The sequence below is a fragment of the Alligator sinensis genome, unplaced genomic scaffold (genome assembly GCF_000455745.1).
Source record: "Alligator sinensis unplaced genomic scaffold, ASM45574v1 scaffold119_2, whole genome shotgun sequence".
Lineage (NCBI taxonomy): Eukaryota > Metazoa > Chordata > Crocodylia > Alligatoridae > Alligator > Alligator sinensis.
In genome coordinates this window covers 610,056-627,331 of record NW_005842242.1, presented here as the reverse complement: position 1 = coordinate 627,331, position 17,276 = coordinate 610,056, and the positions used below count along the sequence as shown (strand labels likewise).

General features: G+C 45.1%; 1 protein-coding gene across 3 annotated transcripts in view; it reads right to left on the bottom strand.

Moving 5' to 3' along the window:
* Nucleotides 1-17,276, bottom strand: part of PLCG2 (phospholipase C gamma 2) — an 81,358-nt gene that overhangs the window by 57,019 nt on the left and 7,063 nt on the right. The window contains exon 1 of one of the 3 annotated variants that reach the window (XM_025208641.1): nt 4,611-4,636. The exons of the other annotated variants lie outside the window; for them this stretch is intronic. The gene's annotated coding sequence lies outside the window, so the exon portion shown is untranslated. Of the gene's footprint in view, nt 1-4,610; nt 4,637-17,276 lie in introns of those variants that run through there. 3 annotated transcript variants of the gene reach the window in all.

Sequence of the window (17,276 nt, the reverse complement as noted above, 5' to 3'; positions counted from 1 at the left end):
GGTTTTATTCTTCCTGGAGTGGACAGAAGCATACATGGCTCTTCCTACTTTTGACAGGTCAAAAGCTATTGGTTACAAGATGAAGAGTGGGGAAAAAACTGCACAGCTGCTCTCGAAGTGTGTCTATCAGATCATAAAGCATCAGAGGAAAGTGGCTGGGGGGTTCTGCGATTCAGTGATCTGTACCATATATTTTAAGATGAACATTTTGCTGCTAGTAGGTGGTGGTTTATAAAGCACAGTGACAAATTAATTATAGTTTTCACAGAGGAAGAGCTACCCCCACCCCACCTTTTTCTTTTTTTTTTTTCTTTTTAACGCTGAGATATGTGGAGTGATGAATTTGTATGTGGTTTGAGTTTTCAGGCTGGGAGCGCAAGAAGTTTTATCAGCAAAGCCTGGAGAATGCAATATTCCCACACCTAGGAATGCCTTGCACTCGACCCGTTACCCCAGGCCAAACTTATCCCTGCATTGGGTAGTGTTTATCCCGACAGACCAAGGGACCTTCCCAGCTCCTGTAAGGAACAGAGCCTAACTGTGAAGTGCTGCGCAGCGTAGTAGAGCAACCCGTAGTTCCTGACCCAGGCAGAATGCTTATTCCCTCGGTTGAGCTTTTGCCGAAATAAAGCTGCTGCACCCTCGCAACCTTTCTGCTCTCTCGCATACGAATAACCTGGGGAATATCATCCTCCAAGATTTGCAAACTTGGATGCCTAGCTATGCAGCCTGTATTTTGGAAATGCCCCCCTACTGTCTGCACTGGACACAGGGGCCGACCCCTCCACGCCAGAATGAATGATCTCCCATCTGGCATCAATGGCAGAAAGGCATGCAAGCCTGCGGCAGAGCACTTCAGCCTCTCTGTTCTCAGGCAGCAAACCTCTAGAAACCGATTTGAAAGGGGAAATTGTGGAACAAGAAATCACCCACAGACCGGATTGTGTTAAGTACGGTTTAAATAGGGCCGGCATATTCTTTTCCCAGGACCTGGGTTTGTTTCTGTGACTACTTTGTTCCCAAGCTTTATTGCCTGCGTGTTTGCTCCTGCCCCTCCCTCCCCTCTCCCCATCCCTACCTTCTGCTTTCCTATTCAAATGTCTCTCTCCTTTTTACAGAACCTTATGACGTGAACTTCAGCCCACAAAAGCTTGTTGTACATCTACCTGAGTTAATCTATAAGGAACAAATCGACCCTGTCGTCTACTTGACTTCAGTCTAACACAGCTAACTGTGTCTCAGCACCCAGCACCCAACAACTCCTAGTGACCGCTCTCAGCCCTCTGACAATCCAACACCTTGCTTCGGTCCTCTGGCCACGATTAGGTCCTCATCCTGAAAGACCCACGTCCAGAAACACTGGTCTCACTCTCCAAGCCTATCACATTTTGGCAGAGACAAGTCAAAATGCGTAACTTCGATCTCATTGAAAAGTAAGGCGATGGGGAAGCATTCATCCGACTTCCTACATCCTTACAGGGTGTCAAACACCCTCCCCTAAGACCTACAGCAGAGATAAAAATAAAAGTTACACAAGGCTAATTGTTGTTGCCATTTTGAGTGACTATTACCTCATACTGACCTCTACAACAGACACAAAATTGCTTAATTTGTTCTCACCATTACACACACACACACACACACACACACACACACGTACTACTTCCTTTCTCTGCATACCCTTTCACCCTTTCCTCCTTGTGCTCTCGATGCATGTGCGTGCATGTGTGCCGGGATGGACTACGGGTTTTATTGCAATGACTCTGTTTTAAATGTGTTCATGTTGTAATAAGCTTGCGTGCCTCAGTTTACCCTAACTAGCTGGTACACAGGGAAAGAAAGTCCCAGAGCTCCCTACAAACAAGACAGTCCTTCAGCAACAAAGGAAAAGAATAGCTATTTATAGATATTTCAAGAATAGATATTTTCAACAAGGTGGGTCTAGAAGTGACACCCAAGAGGTCCAGGGGAGGAGGGGCAAATATGCTTGACAATGGAGGAAGTAGCTGGAAAAAGCAGGGTTTCTGCTGGGGAGCTAGAGGCTGAAGCAAGGGAACATCTGGGATATTTTGGGGTGTGCAGACTGGAGAGAGAATAGCTGAGCTAACTGTAGGGGTGCTCAAGGGGATAGCGTTGGGACAGGGAAAGCTTACCCCTTTGGAGGTAGGTAGCGTCTTCTTGCTGTCTGTTTTGCTACTTGCAGCTTGGGATGTGCTCTTTCCCCTTTGGAGAGCTAACATCCCTTTCTCAGGAGCTGAACCAGATGCTGGCTCCCTGAGGAAGGTTGTAGACAGCCAGGGAGGGTCAGGGACCGAAAGGCTAGGGTTAGGGGCTGCATACCCAGGAGATCTGCGCCCAGCAGGCACACGCATGGATCGGCTTGGCCACAGGTAGCCTGACTAAGTCCCACTGAAGTCAAAGGAAACAGGACCAATCAGGCTCCAAATACTTACAGCTGCAGGCTCCCTATTAACCGTTAAGCACTACTTAAAACCAAATGACTTGTGCACAGCCCAAGGAAACATGTCAACCTCAAAATGAACCACGTAAGGCAACAGACTGCAACCCAAGAAAGAGAGGACTTCCATTTAGTCTAGTCAGCCTCATGCCAGTCTGGAAAGCCAAAACCCCAAAGCCATTTTCAGGCTTCTAGTTTATGGATCATCCAGGCTTTTATGAGGTTATTTCTGTGGGGTTCAAGGGATTACTTTGGCAAGCAAGGTATCCTCTTGATTCTGACAACTCATTCAAGTGGCTGCTCAATGGGCTTGGAGCCAGAAGGACCATCATTTACCGTGCTATTTCAGGATCTGAGCTGGACGTGCAGTATAGTGGTCTGGGAAAGTGCTAAGAGTCAGGAATTCCCGGATTCCAACCCCAGCTCCACCCGGGAGTTGTACGCTTTAGGGGAAGCCAGCAAATGTCTATGCATTATTTCACTACAGCTGCAGAGGTGCCACCTGGGTTATCTGCACATCTCCCAGAGCAATACTGTAGCAGGGCATATACTGATAGCCCTAAATTTAGGCATAAAACTTTTGACTGCTTTATTTCTTCTCCACCGAGTGGCTAAGCAAAGAAATGCTGAAATAGATTGAGGACTGCAGCTGGAAAGGAAAAGATACAATAAGAATGTGCATTAGAAAGAGACAGCTTTGACCTGGCTAATAGGCCCCAAGTCTGATAGACTTACTTATTTTCATCCATAATAAGATGAACTTCAAACATCACTTGGAAGCTGCATATCCGGTTACAGTCAGTAGACTCATGGTAGAAGAGGGTCTTAAAAGAGGATTTAAAGGAGCAGAGTTGTGGTTTTATGGACTCTTTCACAGAGTTCTGCTTTTCTAGAAAATATTGGCTGAAACGAACTGTTATATAATATGCAAACAGACTCTTGAACGACCTGGATTTTTTAAAACTTGGCTTTTAGCAAAGCGCAGAAGCAGGCAGTCTGTCACACGGCTAAATTGCCCAGGTGACTATGGAAATAGAGCCCGGCCTGTCTTCCGAGTTGTACTGTCTCACATCTGGAGCCTTTGTAACTGTGTTTGAAATAATTTTGTGGCTTATGATCTTTGATTGGTCCACTAGACCACAGTGTCTCTCGTTAGATTTTACTGTCCTTATGAGTCAAGCCATCCTCCACACTGCATCTATAGTGTGGTTTGTAACATTTCGGAGGTGTCTGCAGTTCCCAAGGTGACTGTGCATTTTCGGTCTGTGAGCAATGCCACCGCCCTGCGCTCTGCGCACCGCACTAATACCCAGGTTTCAAAGAAGGACACAATAGCTCGCATTGTCAGCCACGTTTGATAGTTAAATCACGGATTCTGCAAAACTCGAACCAGGCGACTGTCATCACTAACCACACCAGAGCCTATTTGCAAAAGGGAACTGAAGGCTTTTTAACTCTTCATCCAACAGGGATCACCTGCACCCTTTCCTCCGTTGCGAGGTTATGCACCTCTCGTGTCAGATCAGGTTTCTCTCTCTCTCCAAAACAGCAACCGCCTCTGAAAAATGTTGTGATGCAAATGACCAAACTTTTTTTTTTCTTTCTGAAAAACAGTTCCCAAATGCATGCAAACGATGTTGGCCGCAAGCATAACCATCCTTTGTTTGTAGAGGGTCAGTCTGTATCTAAGCACAAACTTTTTTCCTTTTGGTCTGTCTACACCACTGAAGCTTTAGTCCTGCCCCGGCAATGAAACCAGCCTCGGTTAATGATACGCGTGTACAGGAAGAAGAAGGTACCGTTTTCACATGCGGTCCTGGTCATTACATTGAAAACCTCACTCTGCACAGCAACACACTTTACCAAACATTTTATAATCTTTTCCAGCTGGGGATCTCATAATTTAAAAAAAAAAAAAAGCAGTAAATGTGAAAAGGTTATGGTTTGACATTAAAAACCCAAATCATCTTTACAGTGGAGTGGCAACTGTGAGCAGAGAGAGGTGGTTAGTCATGTCAGGCTGAGGTCAGGCAGAAGGAAGGGCAGGGTACCTTGGAGACTAACTTGATCGCTATAGTATAAGGTTTTGTAGGCTACAGCCTGCTTCATCGGATGCTATGAATGGACTCCTGTCTCAGGCACTGGTTCTCACCCTTTTCAGACCTCTAAGCAGACTCGCGGTGCCCCTTGGAAAATGCCAGCTCTTGGTTTTCTTTCTTTTTTTTTTTTGCCTACAGAAAAAAAAATAATAGAGCAGTTTCTCTGCTGTGAAGCACTGAGAAAAACCACAAGATTTCTATATGAAATCTACCCAGGTTTATCCTATGAATCATACTGTGCTAACATTGGATGGCATCCCACCGCGCCCTGGAAAAGATACTGTGGCATCCTGATTGGAAATCACTGGTCTAAGGTGCCACCCTGCCCTGTCTTCTACCCTACTATGTAATTTTTGCATACATACAAAACATGTTGAAATACCAGACATTTTTATATATAAAACTAGCCCTTTCTATATATTATATCCTACTTATTATATACGATTTCTATTTCTAATTTATATATATACATACACATACATGTATGTGTATTTTCGTGTGTGTATATACCTGTGTTTGTGTATTTATTTATAAAATGTATATTTAAAACAAAACCTGGGATTTGGAGAATAAAATACCATCTGAAGTCAATGGGTGCCGTAGAGTCTCAGCACATACTGGGATCATATTTATGACCGAGCACGCTACAAAGTTCACTTCGTTCTGCCCCTGTTTTACTCGCTGACCATGACAGGAAGTCTGGCCTTTGTAAGTAAGTATTAAAGCACAGAGCAAATGAGCTGTTAAAGGGAAGAAATGATCTGAGAGCAGTTAAAGGCTACATATGTTCATCTTTTCATTTGACCACAGAAACCAAGCCCTAAATACTTAGCTGAAAAAAGAAAGAAAAAATGCATAAAGCACCTAAAAGTTCCATGAGCAAGAACTGGAAAAGTTCAGTTTCTAAAGAGAAAAACGTGATTTTTAATATCCCTTTGCAAAAGTTATTTTGTGAAAAACAAAAAAAGTGAATTTGCTGTTTACGGTGGGCTAACACTAAGCAAGCAGTCACCAGTCAGGATATGCACAGCAAAAGAAAAAGGAAGCGACAAACCATAAGCTTAAAGACCTCAACATGCTTTGTGTTTCCCATGCGTCTGCACAAACAACATTGAAAGAAATTCAGATTGGCCAGAGAGTGATAAAAAACAAATAAGAGTTACTGATTTAAAAAAAAAAAAATCAATCAAGGTGATTAAATTTAGCATTTGGTCAAAAAACAGCACTTCATTATTTAACACTTTTCAATAGGAAAATATGCAAAATATTCATCGCTTTTTCCACAGGGGCATAGATAGCATGAATGCTTATTTTTAGTCTTCAGATCAGTTCTTCTAAATGGAGAAGAGATGAAACTTGTCCCCATCACAGCCAGTTGCCATCACTACCATTTTCAGAAACACCCCAGTGATTTCGACATCCAAGTCTAACGAACAAAAGTGACTTTACCACTTTCGTAGAAGGGTAAGAAAGGGACCTTGTGAGGTCATCTAGTCCAGCACTCTGCTCAAGGCAGGATCCTCCCTCGCTAAACTATTGTAGCCAAGCATCTGTCTAACCCCATCCTCGTGCATCTTGATTCCCAGCGCTGGACCCTTTCCCACCTGTCCACATCCTTCTTGAAGTGTGGGGCCTTTCAATGAGTCTTAGGTGGTAAAGGGCAGAATCCTATTTTACCATCAAGCACCTACATAACACTGATAGCCACATGAGTGCAATTTTTGGCGCTGATGCAGGGCTTAGTTTTCTTACACTTGTGGCAGAAGAGGATAACCCAGGGGGGGGTGTACCTGCTGTAAGTAAAATAGAAGAAGACCCTCCCACATTTTAGCTCTGTAATGTAGTGGTTAGGGCACTTACCCATGTAGTGGGAGATCCAGATTTTAGGCACACCCTCACCCACATGCAGAACAAAAAGGTGAGCACGTGCTGAAAAATCACACGCAGCTATCTAAGTAGCACTTAGGCACTTACGGGTTAAATAGGATTCGGTCATAAGCAGGGATCCTGGTTTTCTCCAATTTTCTGATTAAAAAAAAAGTAACCCCAAATCCACATTTTTCCGCAATTAAAATGAAACATCGCTAATGTATATCTATATCTATAGATTTATCTATAGATCTATCTATATCTGTAGATCTATAGATACAGATCTACAGATATAGATATATATTAGGGATGTTTCATTTTAATCACGGAAAAATGTGGATTTGGTGTTGGGTTTTTTAATCAGAAAATTGGGGATTTGTTGATAGATAGATAGATAGATAGATAGATAGTGGTGTTTCATTTTTATCAGGGAAAATGTGGATTTGGGATTACTTTTTTTAATCCAAGAACTGGGGATTTTTTTAAATCAGAGAAAACCAGGATCCCTGGTGGCTCCAGGTGATGCCTGCACGCTACACTCACCCTACTAGGCAGTGCTAATAATCAGCCTTTTCACAGCATTGCCCAGACATGGCAGGCCAGGAGGCAGACCCGACGGTGCAGACTGGTACATTCAAGGAGGCACAGTAGGTTTTCAGCACAGACATGCCTGAAATTGCTTCTTCAAATGGCACCAAAATAGTATAAATAGTGTTTTGCACACACCTCTGGATCCTGGGAAGGTGTGCAAAGCCTAACTGTTGTCTTTTTGGACGTCCAGCAATAAGTGTTTTCAAACTACGAGGCACAAAAAAATAATTTTCAGAGAAAGGATTTTCACAATAGCGTAACATTCATGAGCTATGGAGGCCTAATTGAAAAGAAATAAATTAAATAAATCCCTACGCAATTATGTCAGCACTTTCTGTGGCATTATGGATACAACTGCATCGCCATCCATGAGAGACACCTGTCTTGTCAAATCTGATGGCTGCCCAATCTAGTATGCTATTACCCAATGGCCGTCCTACACCTGGAATGCTGCTTTGCAGTGTTGCTCCAATACGCCTTGTTAATCCAACTTTCACCTTGAAGTGCCAAACCGTCTGCCAGATAGACAAGTCGCACAGGCAGAGGTCCCTATTGTGCAGTGTAATCCAAAAGGAGAATGGATCTGGAGGAAAAGCAATCTCATGAGCAGAGCCAGCTGACAAGCAGCATTTGCCAGTAGCATTTTTATCCCAGGTTATTTCTCTACGTCGTTTCAGTCTAAACTCAGCCTCAGCGAGTGAAAATCCCACCACTCCTCCACAACGGAGAAAGCCTCTTTACCGAAATTCAGATTTCCCTCTTCTAGGCAGGACAGGAGCACACTGCTTTTTATTCGGTGTTTCAATGCTGGGGAAACTGCTTTTTATTCGGTGTTTCAATGCTGGGGAGGTGAGAACAACCGAGCCATTTAACTGCCTGGTTGTTTTCCACAATCCACCTCCTAATGCTTTGTGTAGGCCCCCAGAAAAGGCCACATGCTGAATGGATGGCATGGTTTGAGATTTGTCTACAATGGATAAGGTGGTTTGAGATTTGTCGACTCTGGATTTAGTAACTGCCTTCAAAAATGTGCGACCCGCATCACAAACAGTATTCACAGGCCACCACGGAAACGGGGAGACTGCGGCAACAGTTCTCCTTAACTAGAATTATTTTGGGGGTAAGCTACTAATATTATGTCCCTTTCCCAGGTGCATAAACTGAGGTGCAGAAGTATCACGTTAAATGACCATCTCATTTTAGTTAGTGTTAAAATCTTCTGCAACAGTCCCTTTCGACCAGAAATGAAGGAAGTAGTAGCAAGCAGGATACATACTCACACTGCATCAAGGTATTGCTGAAGAAAGAGGAAATGGTTACTGCATACACTGACACAAGCTAATTCAGAGAGCTCGTATTCCTGAGCGTGGCTACTCTTAGACCTTGAAACATGTATGGTCTCTGGGGGCTCACTTCTGTTACTCCCAAACCTGGGTGCTTCACTGTCAGAGACAGACAACAATGTTAGGAATATGAAAACCGCAGCAAAGCTATGCCGCTGTCCTCCTTCCAAATGATCCTTGAATCTTTCCTCTGATGTGAGTGCTACCAAAAAAAAGGTGGCTTGACCGCTGGCATATCGGGACCACTGCTTATCTTCCTAATTGCCACTGTCCTTTCTTCCCATATCCAGTTCCTCTGTCTACTTATTGTTTCATCTTATACAGTAAGCTTTATGTCTGTACCCCACAGCTTTTGCTATGAGTTTCTACTGTTCTTCACACAATGAGGCCCGGGGCGTTGATTTGGGCTCTGAGGGGTATTGCAATAAAAGTAATAAAGAGGATAAGAAAAAAAGAGGAGTTGGAGGCGCTCCTTCAACTCTGCTCCAAACAAAACAGGCTTCCCTGAGCTTCCAGTTGCTCCCATCTCCATGTAGGCCACAGAAGACAAACCAAGGGTTTGGGATGTGCAAAAGGCAAAACCGGTGTCCAGGCAGTCCTCGGACTTATGATACAATTGGTTCCTGAGAACTGCACCTTAAGCCGAAATGTTGCAACTTGGAACCGATTTTCCCATAGGAAACAATGTTATAAATGGGGGATTGGTTTCTGAACCAAGGCTCGATACCCTATTTTCACCAAAAATGACCCAGAATTTTGTACTCAATCCGTTACAGATGAGTAACATAGCTACAATAATGGATTTATATTGTAAATAGCAATCATATTGATTTGGAAGGACTTCTTTGAGGTGACTTGGCAGGACTTTTTGAAAGGCTCCTGGTCAGACTTTTTGAAGGGCTCTTGGCTGGAGTCTTCTCAGGAGTCTTGGTTGCAGGTTTTTCTGGAGTCTTGTCTGCTTTCTTAAAGAAAGTGTCCAAGGAAGTTTGGACAGATGTTCTCCAGGGAGATGGGCGATGCAGCGAACTTGTTCACTGGCATGGCGTGGCGTCAGATCAAGCATTGTAAAGTCAAAACTGATGTCAGAAAGTCGAAATAGGGTGTCAATTTATAACCGGTGTAAGTGCAAAACGTTGTAACTTGGAACGTTGTAAGTCGAGAACTGCCTGTACCTGCAAACTCATCACGGGCCTGGCACTTGGCAGGTCCTGACAATAAAACTAGCGGCCGTGATGTGATGGAGGTTGGAAGAGGGGCACAGGGGAAAGAAAGATCTTTTAATAATCACAAGGGGAAACAAACAGCAGCCAAAAAAGACAGAAACCCTCATCTACAAAACCATCTTTCCTTTCAGCGTCTCTGGCTTCCTCCTCCTTCCACCACAGCACAGTCCCCTCGCATGGCTTCAGTTGTTACCTTTCCTTGGGTGACTCCCATTATCCTCTGCTCAGCCCGGCTTTGCTGGCCGTTATTTCCTACAGGCTCTTCTGCCAACTCTACACAATCAGAGCTCTTTCCTAAATATCTACTCCCTGTATGCTAAATGTCAGTAATTCCAGCACTGACCCCACCCAGCCCAGCCCAGACCTCAGCAAGCTGCATCCATCTCTGTACCTTTCTCCCACTACCAGTCCCATCTCTTCTTCCTTTCATCCCCAGCTTTCCTCTGAACTGCACTTGCCAACAGCCACCCCCTGACTCCTGTAACCAGTTTTCCTGCTACTTCACTTGCTGCATCCCAATCCCAACCAACCCCAATTACGTTTCAGAGTTGTCAGAGGACAAACCCTATGTATCCTATAGATCCGTTCATCAAGGGCCTATAGGACAGTTACAAATACATACTGTTGGGAGCAAGTGATCCATCACCCTCTACACAGAAGGTGAAGGGGCTTGATTTTAAAGTCACTGTAGATTTAGACAGCTGAGAGTAGTGATAGGGCACCCAGAAGAGGGTTGATCCAGGTCACGGTTGTGGGATTGGGGGTTATTCCAAGCACTTGTTGCAAATAGCCAGTCAATGTGGGGAGGAAGGGGGTCCCCTCCCCAATGTTTTCTCCACTCCCTAACCCCAGACCTCAGTAGGAAGATGTGACACAGCCCCATTCTATAAATATTAACACAGCAGAAAATTAGTTTGCTTAAAAAAGAAGAGAAGAAATCAAGAATACCGAAAATCAGGCCTAGGTTCTAAAGGGAAAAAACAGATGAAAAAAAATTGCAGAAATTATTTTACAAAGATAGGTCTGAAGCAGGCACTCAAAATTGCTAACCGGCCACAACAAACATAGAGAGACTCCACCTAACAGCCGCGGTACTTAATGCTGCGTTTGGCGATGGCAATAAGTGATGCTGGGTAGGACCAGGAGCACCCGTGCCACCTGTGTTCCAGTCAGTCAGCAAAAGGTAGGAAGTTTGGACAAAGCCTCCCGTTACCCTCTGAGTCCCTGTTCATGAACCCACTCTATTGCCTTAAAATCTTTGCCTGCGTGTATTTATTACACACACAAGTACACTTTCTCCACGTTGCAAGAAAGCACGATGAACTCATCGGAGTGTAAGTTCTCCTGGCTGTGAATCAGCAGTGGAAATCCAGGGAAAAGTCAATGCAACATGTTCCACTGAACCTAGCAAGTCACCAAAAACTTTCCCTCAAAGGAGCTCCATAAAGCAGCTTGTGGCATTAAAGGAATGAAATGGCTGTTATAGATCAGCTGTCCTAACTTCGGAAAAGGCCTCCAAAGTGACAAAGGATCATCTGACGTGCTATAAAAATACCGTGCAATAAGAGAGGGGACTGGGAAGAAAGGCTGTTTCTTAAGAGAGGTTCAGCTTGTTGTTTTGCATCCTGGAGAACTCAGCGAGAACGTACAAAATGGCTCGGTGTGAAGAAGAATAGCAAGAAGGCTAAAAATCAGCCACGCATGGATGGACGCAGCCCCTTGCTGGCTCAGAGCCGGCTCAGACATTTGCATAACCCTCTGCAGTGCCACCTAAGGATGCAGATGTTGTTGCTGTTCATTTTAAGATGCTCAGGAAATCTTGTGTGCTGGACACCTGCTGTGAAAGCTTCTCTCACAAAGGTGTGACATTTCCTTCAGTCTAGTTTACAAATGCCCCATGAGCTCTGCAATGAAGGTGGCAGGGGTCACCCTAAGAAGTCCTGCAAAAAGAACAGTGGTACCCAAAACCTTTAAGGGCCCCATCGCACCTAACAGAGGAGCCCAGGGCAGGGAGCAGCTTGATTCCCAGCTGCTGACCTCTTGCTTTGCAACCAGAAGTAAGCCCTGAGCGTCAGCACAACAGAGAACGTGACCGCAGAGGGGAAGCAAGGAGCTGATCTACCCAAGTCCCTGCTAATCTTGCTATGTAAGGGAAGGAACAGACATCACCCACACACACACACGTGCTTCTTATCAAGCTCCTTCTGGGCCTGGAGAAACTGAGCTTTAGACACAAAAAGTGTCCATCAGGAACGCAAGAAAATCCAGACTGCACAAGAGGATTACAAAAAAGGTTTAGTACAAAGACTAGAAACTTCAACGCCTTCAGCAAATGCACGGGCACGTTCAGGAGTTCTCCTGAAATGGGTGCAATTGCACACCCAAGGGAGTGAGGCATGTCAGGAACACCTAAATCCCCTGCGTGAGCTCCCAGCATCCTTCAGCCCTGCAGCGGGGAGGGCGTAGGAGCCACTGCCAGGCTGTTCCCTCCGCTCTTGTGCAGACAGGCAGGAAGCAGGGGGAACTGGCACAGGGTGGCAAGGACGCTGTTCCGGTGCAGTTTTCCCCGCCCTCGTCTCTCCTGCTGCAAGGGGAAGCAGAAACGTGAGAGCAGCAGGGTGTCCCTTATGCAGCGCAGATTGTGAAGTTATCAGCCAGCCCTGGGAACTTTTCCTCCCCCAGAAAGATGAAGGGATGAAGCAGCAGGCTCGTCCCCACCAGGCTAACAGGCAAACACATCCAGCCAGATCCTCAGTAGATCAAAACCCGTGGGGCTCTAGCACAGTCGAAGGATTTACTTGATTTCATGTCAGCTGAAAACCTGGCCCCAGGATCTTTCACTGACACACTTCCTTCCCAGGAAATACAAAGAATGTGTAGGTTTGAGTCAAAGAAATCCCAACAGAGGCTTCACCAAAATCTATTCCTATTAGAAAATTCCCTTTGCACAGAGTGGCTTGAGCATTTGGGATGGCAATGTGAAACCCTCGCTCAGTCAAACGTGCAGGCAAGGTATTACACCGGGGCAAAGCCGTAAATCCCAGTGCCTGGGGGGCGGCAAACAGAGGTGGTTTGGCCCAGCGGTTCCCAACCTTTCTAGATTCAAGGGGGGAGAGGGGAGGAGGAGAGGCAGGGCCTGAACCACCACGTGCTTATACCTCCTCAAGCCCCGTGGCACCCTTCAGTGGATCCCACAGCCCCGCGGTGAGAATGGCTGGTCTAGCCTTTGTGTGTAGCCCAGTTTGTTACCACTTGGAAGACCTGGGCCTTCAGGCTCTCCAGATCATCTCTCCTCTAAAACCAAGGATAGCTTCTTGCACTGGGCTGAGAGAGTCATAGCATCTCTGCTACTCCATTTAAGATGTTACAAACGTCAACAGAAGCAATTACAATCAGCCCTTTTCCATATACGCCAGTACAGCTGCACTAGTCCATCCCCTCCTTTTGTGGGCACCACCTCTTTTAGAGCACGACTGGCTTTTTGAGGCTCACAGTTTTTAAGCCACAAGCAACACGACAGCAGGTCCTCTTATGCCAGATTAAGAGAGTCCACCCAGGGAGTATAAATGTAATGCTAAAAATTCACATGCTACTTTTATACCAGTATAACTTTCTCATGCAGACAAGCCCTTAGCACATATGCAGAGGTACTGCCTGGAGGAGTGCATTTCTTTAGGACAGAGACGAAAACGAGGCAAGCGTGTGCACCAGAGTGCAGGAAGGACAAGAGACCCATCCCACATGTGTATGTACACAACAAAAGCTTACCAACTGTTACAAAAATAACCTGGATCCAAGTGTTGAGCAAACTCGCTCCCACCTTTTTCTGTTCATTCGGTTGTTGCTTAAATCATTTCCACAGAAGCAAATGTAGACGAACAGGAAAGATCACAAAGTTGAACTACATGAAATTCCAAAGGTTGATCCAAAAAAATGAGAAATAAAATGAAGGAGCAATTATTAACAGCAGGGGATTTTAGCACGGTGCAGAGTGACAGGTGGAGGAAGAAGGGAGGAAGAGAAGGTGACTGGTGAGCTGAACTGTGCGTTTCAAAATATAACAGCAAAATAACTTGTAAAGATTTCATGTGCAGGAGTGGCAAATCACGAGATGTCTACACATATCCCTTATTTATGCAACTGTACGTTTGAATGGCTATTGGAAGAAAGGAGGAAAACCAACAGTGGTACAAAACCTTAGCTACTGTAGGAGAGACACCAGCTATGTTGAGCGCATTGTTTGGGGGTGGGGGAGTGGGGGGAGGAAGACACATAACAGCTGCCATCCCACTTAAAAAACTCAGAGCTAGCATGCAAACTATGTAAAACAGCGATAGATAAGATACCCAAAGAAACAGCAGAGCAGCATGTTCTTACGGTAAAGAATGACAATGGAGCTGTTTAGCATTAGGCTATCCGTAGGAACGGATACGCCATTGTCCAATGACTTAGATAAGGAATTTAATGATTTACAAAACCATCCTTTGAATTTCTGAACACACCTCTCTCAAGCACTGCTGCCAACTGCCCTCCCTGCACAGCTCTACCTGCACCTTGCAAGTGGTACCCGGCCACATTTACTCTAAACACGTTGTTCTGGGATAACAGTGGGTCCAGCCTTGCAGTCTTTACTCTCATAAAACTTAATACCTGCAAGATCAGGAAACAACTACAAACTACACCTGCATGTATCTCCTGTGCTTCCTGCAGTAAATCACATAACTCCTTGGTTTTGGTCTTAATCCACTGACTGCAATATAGAAACTCCCATTGACTTCAAGGCCTAAATGCTTAAGACTATTTATTCTATTCCTCCTACAGTTTACATTAAAAATACTAAATATCCATACCCTGGGTACCTCAGACTATGGAGTTTGCGACCAACCAGTCCTGGGCACTGTACACTCCAAGCGATGAGTTGCCAGGGATCTAAGATGTCCCAACAGGCTGTCAACAAGCTTCACTTAAAAATGTATAATTGTATGTATAACATTTTCTGAGCAAGCATTTGTTGCTTTTCAACTGATCCTACATTTATAGCAAATGTCAGAAGGGCTTCAATACTCCGCTCTAGAAAACTACCGATAGACAACAGAAAGCATTGGTGGATGCTATGTGGCATTATCCCAAGCTTCAGCACAGCACTAACCCCTTTAACTCTATACCTTCCCCTCGGCTACTTTATCTTGCTCGTTAGGTTAAAATTCCGCCCGCTGGGCCAAAACATAGGGAGTCTGTACCAACATACTAGCAGGCCATTTATTCTTAATAATTGGTTCAATATTTACAGGATTTCAGAAGTTAGAGATAGGAAAGACATCCATCGTGCCACTAAGTTTATCAGGGTACTCTTTATCTAAAAGGCATAACTCATACAACATCAATATTAATATTTGAGACTGTATTTCAGCATGTTTAAGATAAGCTGTTTGAATGTCCCAGGTATAGGTTTTTTTAAACAACATTAACACAATCCGTCACTGAATCTATGAGCAAGCTTATATACAAGCACATACATTATGGCAAGCACAGTTATTATCACAAGGTTGATAGGATCTCCACACTCTAGCTCCATAGAAATAAAAATTGTAATTTTATGGATGGACTCTGAGCGCTAGCGACATTTAACTACTTTGCCACATAAACTTCAGATTCATAAGTTTCTTCCTATTCTTTCAACAAAACATAAATCTACAGGCCTATTTTGTGAAAAGAAGCAATGCACAACTTTCAATTAAACCGGGTTTCCTTCCTCTTAAGTAGAAAATGTCAGCAACTACAAGAACTCGTATTTCCAGCAGATCAAATCCGATCTGTCATGAACTGAAACAGACACTTTTCAGCACATCCAACAGAACTAATCCTGCATTTTTTTTTTAAATAAGAATTCAATTCTTATGTCTATGTTTTGGGGTACTCCGTACAGGAAGGTGAACGGTTAGACAATTCATCATTTAACCGATAAGCCCAGTGACAACTGGTTACAGCAGGGTGGGCAAAATGCGGCCCACAGACTGGATACGGCCCGCCAGGCCATTCTATCCCTAAAAAATTTAGAAAATTAATATTCATCTGCCCCTGGCTACCTGTCATGTGGCCCTCCATGGCTTGCCAAAACTCAGTAAGCGGCCCTCCACTCAAAATAATTGCCCAACCCTGGGTTATAGCTTAATGGATATTGTTTAGCATGGGGCAGGGAGCAGTCCGGCGGGGAAGGGAAGCCGGACGGTGCCCCAGCAGAGCTGGAAGGCAGCAGGGCAGGCAGGAGGGAGAGAGGAGGGGAAAGCAGGGTCTCGTACCTATACCTAGGCTCTGCAGATCCCGGTGCAGCTGCTTGCAGCCTCTCTGCTGCCTGCTACTCTGGGCAGGCCCCCGCTGCCCGCCACAGAGCCCAGGCTGCTTGCGGCAAGCAGTGGCTGCACTGCGGTACGTGAAGCCTCGCTATTAGGTACTAGTCCCCTTTCCCTCCTATTCTGCCGTCCAGAGCACAGCTCGAGTCCAGCACCATGGCGCCCATCCACAGACCAGGGCCTGGCAGGGGCAAGGTGGAGGTAAGAGAGGGTGCAGGGTGGCTCCGCCTTGCAGTGCACCCTACTCACCCACCCCATCCCATCCGTGCCCGGACCCAGGCCTGGAGGGGATCTGTCTGCCTACCCGCCCGGCTCATTGTAAGGCACGGCCCTGGGGAGCCACTGGGTCCGCACCGCACCTTGGGGGGCTGGAAGCATCCCGCTGGTGCCGGGCCAGAGGACCCCACATGGGCAGACGGGGGCTTTCCATACCGATTAATTGTTTAACTGCTGTAAATACAACAGATTAAACCAATACATTATTAATCATTATTTACATCCCTGACTCCATATCCTCAAACTCCCGGCATTACAAGAAGTCACTTAGATGCTTGCGAAGTAGAAGCACTGCTGTGTAACTTGCCCACACAGCGAGACAAGCAGCATTCCCTCATGAATAAGTCACAGGACTCAAGTTATAGCCATGACTGCTACTGACTCATTTTGCACCCACAGGCAAGACACAAGATGCCTCTGTTCCTCAGTTTCTCCATGTCTAAAATGGGGATAATGTTGCTTAACTACCTTTGCAAGCTGTTTTGAAAGAAGGGTGTGAGAAGAGCTATATAAATAAACAGCATTATTATTATTATGCACAAAGAAACCATGTTAAAGAAGAGATCCCAAAGTTAGGAAATTCCAGATTCCCGTTTTCTACGCATCCTTAATTTGGCCCCTTTGAGTGAAGTCATTATGACACTGTTTTCAATGATGTAATCGCACACTGTTTTTCTTGCCCATTATACAAATTTCATCTATTTAGCAATTATTCACTAGTAAGTTTTACCTTCCTTCCTTGTTTAATCTCATGTTAGACCTTACCTACTGAACAGTATTCAAAACCTGTTCTCACAACATAGTTATTAACATCTTCATCGGCTTTTGCAGCGGGTTTTCCGAGTATGAACTTATTATCCCAGCATCCTGTGAGGAAGGGGGGTTTCTCCCCATTTTACAGATGGGAAAACTGAGGCACAGAGACGTTAAAATCAAAGTATCCATGGAGTCTGAGACACCCGGGCCCTCGCTCTTCTGAGTACGTAGCACTGCAGAGCACATCTTAGGTTCAAACCACAGCTCTCACTGAGCTCTGCTGCAGCTGCAAGCGCTCAGCACATTTGCAT